Genomic DNA, 5,000 nt, shown 5'->3' with positions numbered 1-5,000 from the left:
GTTGTGCATTAATAATTTTCTTAATGGTATTTTCCATATACCTTATTAAGGATTTGTTTTCCTTAGGAAGGAAATTTATGACTTGGCTGTATGTAGTCATATTAGCTAGATCGCGATTTCGGGTTCAAGACCCTTCTTCAGTAGCTATAGGGATAAGAATTAATCCCTGCACCTACGTACAAACTCGCCAAGAAACTGTGCTCCATTCTAACTCCCTACACTCCCGCCACCTATAGTCTACAATCTACATCTGATTTCCTAGACATTATTAAGGCAAACTCTGCTAAAGGTAGAATCGCTTCTCTTGATGTGGAGGGGTTATACACTAATATTTCCGTAGATCGAACAATTGATTACATCATCAACAAAGTGTACCACGATAACACTACACCTATACTAGACATTCCAGAACTTACACTACGTAAACTGCTTGAATGCTGTACAAAAGAAGTCCCGTTCACTTGCCCCCGTGGAAACAAATATTGCCAAATTGATGGAGTTGCAATGGGATCCCCCCTTGGAGTATTAATGGCAAACTTCTTCATGGGCTGCGTAGAAGAAGAAGTATTCAGTAAAACAGAAAAGCCAGATATTTACTGTAGATACATTGATGATGTCTTCATTAAAACCAATAACAGCAATGAAGCTGAAAAACTCCGCCACCTATTACAAGAGACATCTGAACTCACTTTCACTATGGAAGATAGCATTGACGGAGCTTTACCCTTCCTCGACCTCTTAGTGAAACAAAATGAAAATTCTTTTAATACAACAGTGTACACAAAACCCACTAACCCTGGACACTGCCTTAATGGATCCAGTGAGTGCCCTCAAAGATATAAGGACTCTACCATCCGTGCCTATATTCGAAGAGCACTAACTCACTGCAGCACATGGACACAAGTGCATGATGAAATCGAACGTTCCACTCAAGTTCTGATCAATAACGGCTTCAATGAAAAAGAGATACATTTTCAAACAAAGAAAATAATGGACGGCTGGCATAACAACAACAATGATAAACAAAATAAAGAGAAAATCAACATATTTTATAAATCCACTTTTTCGTCAGCTTATAAAGAAGATGAACGCATTATGAAACAAATTATAAAAAGAAACATTAAACCAGTCAATCCAGAAAAAATACTAAATCTAGTGATTTCTTATAAAACTAAGAAAACTAGCCACCTTCTTATTAGAAACAGCCCCCTACAAGAGAGAAAGGAACTTCAGAAATCACATGTCATCTATAGGTTCACATGTACACGAGGGAACTGTGAAGCCCTCCCATCCACCTATATTGGCATGACGACAATGAGGTTATCCCGTCGCCTCTCATACCACCTGACATCTGGAGCCCCTAAAAATCACTTAAGAGAAGCCCACGGCATAACACTAGCAAGAGAGACACTAGAGAAAAACACCGAGATTTTGGATTTATGTACTGACGATAGACGCCTCCCAATTTTAGAAGCGTTGTATATTAAAGAGTTGAGCCCAAACCTAAATGTACAAGCAGAAGACCTCAGAGCCCTTCCAAGCATGAGACAAACCGTTACAAATAAAAATATGAGACATAACACCACAAACGCCAAATGAAAAGAATTGACAAAAACCTCATAACATCACAGTCCCGGCATAATATCACTACACTGGCCTCCGCTCACTGCTCCTTCTGTCCTGCCTGTCTTTCGCTCCCTTGTAAATAGGATTTAGATTGATGCATCTGTTGACGCTGTTGCTATCGCTGGCCCAAGCTTCCAAAAATAACCTTTCTCCTTTCTTATTGTTTCTGTATCTCACTTCAACGTTGTCCCAATCCATCTCGTGTTGCTCCTCATGGCAATGCCTGAATATCGCCGAACTACCATCTTTACGATTTACAGCTCGTTGATGTTCTCTCACTCTAGTCGATAATTTCTTACCCGTCTCTCCTATGTAGCGGATACCACAGTTGCCGCAGCCAATATCATATACCACTCCCGTCTTGCTCTCTTTCTCCTCCGTATCTTTTACCTTAGTGAGAGCACCATGTAAAGTATTAGCGGGCTTGTGATCTATCTCAACACCGCGTTTCCTCAATAGTCTAGCTGCCACCTCAGAAGCCCCCTTCACATATGGTAAGGTAATCCTTCTAGTTGCCGCAGGACAGAAGGAGCAGTGAGCGGAGGCCAGTGTAGTGATATTATGCCGGGACTGTAATGCTTGGCACACGTGGGCATTTTTAGTAGTCCCATTGTGATGTTACTTTATATAACTTTATCATAATTTTCCTTTTCTTTTATCGTTCAGAATTGGTTTTGTTTTGTGGATTGTTTTGTTTCGCTGCTGCTGAGTTATTGTCATTTTGTTGGGTTTGGCTTCAGTTGCTTTTTGTCCCCTCCCCCCCCTTTTCTTTTTCATTTTTCTTTTTTCTTTTTTCTTTTTCTTTTTATTTTTATTTTCTTTTTCAGCGGACACTTTTTCACTTTGCAATTTCTTTTTGTCATTCAGTTTTGGTGGCGTTTGTTAGTTTTGATTTGTACTGAAGAAGGGAGCGAAGCACAAGCAGGACAGAAAGAATGGCGACCCGTGTGGTGCTTTTGGGTCCGGACCGTGATTTTTTGATATTTTTATTATGTCGGTTTACCATTTATTTGCCTTTTGTTATTCTTGTGGACACTTTGTAATCAAATTTCTTTGTGTCTTTTAGTCTTGGTTTTTGTTTTTGTTTTATTTTATGGTTTGATTTGTACTGATAAGTGCATACAGGACAGTTAGAGCGGTGACAGATGACTCGTGTAGTGCTTTTTTGTGTCTGGTCTGTGCCATTTGATATTTTCTTTTTGCCCCCTTTTTAATTTTATTTCTTATTTTCGGTGGAGCCATTTGGTGACACTCTGTACTTACTCTATTATCAATTACTGGGTATCGTTTAGAATTGGTTTTGTTCCATTTATCATGACATGTGTTATGAGGTTTTTGTCAATTCTTTTCATTTGGTTAACGCTTTACACAAATTTGTAATTATCTTTTGTCATTCGGAATGGGTTTTGATTTGGTTCAACTTTGTACACTTCGGTGGGACCTGTCCCAGAGAGCATCGGTACACTATTTAAATGAATCCTTTTGCTTACTATGTATAACCCTGAGGACGAACCCCGGACAGGGTTCGAAACGTCGGTAATAAATTCTGTTACTCTGAGTCCAGTGTTTCGAAAAAAATTTCCGATATCATGGCTCCTGGACTCCAGCTCTTTACGAACATATATATGTATATATATATATATATATATATATATATATATATATATATATATATATATATATATATATATATATGTGTGTGTGTGTGTGTCCACACACACACACACACACACACACACACACACACACACACACACACACACACACACACACACACACACACACACACACACACACACACACACACATATATATATATATATATATATATATATATGTATACACATATATATATATATATATATGTATGTATATATATATATATATACATACATATATATATATATACAGGAACCCACAGTCGGAGAAAGAATCAACTTCGAATAAAGAAAAATCCTATATTTCGGCTATCAACTGTAGCCCTCTTCAGGAAAGTACATAAGATAGAGAACAGAGGGGACTTATAAACTACAGTAAGAAGAGATGTGGACAGTTGACCTCACTCAGGCGCGGGGCAAGCTGCGGTGGCGGAGGAGGGAGGAGGTGAGGAGAGGGGAGAATGTAGCGTCCGCACCAACTTGCTTACTGCTGCGCGTGAGATTATGTCAGGTGTCCACTGCCCTTTAGAAATATTAATATTAGGGCATTCCTCAATTAATGCTGATTCGACTATTTTCCTCCTGAAACCGCAGTGGGACTTGAACACTAATCTGGCCTTACCCCAGTCGAAAGAATGATTCTTATTTTTGACATGAAGAAATACAGCCGAATTTTCTTGCCCATACCTAATTGACCTTTTATGTTCTGCCAATCTAGTGTTCAGGTCTCTCCCGGTTTGACCCAAGTAAACCAAATCACAATCTTTGCAGGGCAAACAATAAACACCAGGTGACTCAACTTCTATCGGTTTTTGTTGAACGTTCACAATTTGCTTACGCACGGTGTTAAGATAGTGATAGGCAATAGTGAGACGTTCATGAGGAAACAATTTAGTAGAAGAACTGATGGTATTATTAAATGGAATTTTTAAAATGTCCTTAAAGGAGCGGTGAAAACTTGATCCAGAAACCAAGGTGGATAAGCCAACTTCTGAAGTTGACATTTGATCACCTCAATCTCATGGTCCAGAAATTGAGGACTGCAAATCCTGAAAGCCCTCAAGAAAAGGCCAGAGGCAACACTTTTCTTAACATTGTCAGGGTGATTGCTAAAAAAGTGGAGATAACTGCCTGAATGGGTGGGCTTACGGTACACTGTAAAGAATAAATTATTGGTTGGTTTCGATAAATATTTAGCTAATAACCACTATGACAAAGATCTTGCCTGCCTTAAGGGGTGTTATTAAATGGTATTTCAGAATGTTTTAAAAATGAAAGTGGCTTACCAAAAAGACACAGGGAGGCCCTGTCTGCTCTTAAGAAGCTTGACAACATCATCATCACAAAAGCGGATAAAGGTGGCAATATTGTTATTTTAGATCAGTCTGTTTATGTCACGAAAGCCCATGAGTTACTTAATGATTCGGCCGCTTTTGAAAAACTCACCAAAAATCCCCTTAAGAACGCAGCCGCCGAGTTTAACAGACAAGTCCGAAATATCACAGTTGATAAATGCATTAATAATTTGAAAGTTACCAACCCTAAGCTCCCATATTTTTATGGTCTCCCTAAAATTCATAAATCAGACATTCCCCTCAGGCCCATCATATCCAACCGCGGCTCCTGCACTAGCAAACTTGCTAAATGGCTGGCGGATCTTTTATCCCCGTACGTAGGGAATTTCTCTAATTCTCATATCACAAATTCATGTGATTT

The sequence above is a fragment of the Oratosquilla oratoria genome, chromosome 31 (genome assembly GCF_046742065.1).
Source record: "Oratosquilla oratoria isolate Oo_2021 chromosome 31, ASM4674206v1, whole genome shotgun sequence".
Taxonomy (NCBI): domain Eukaryota; kingdom Metazoa; phylum Arthropoda; class Malacostraca; order Stomatopoda; family Squillidae; genus Oratosquilla; species Oratosquilla oratoria.
The sequence above is the reverse complement of the archived record's forward strand: the minus strand, read 5'-3'. Positions refer to the sequence as shown.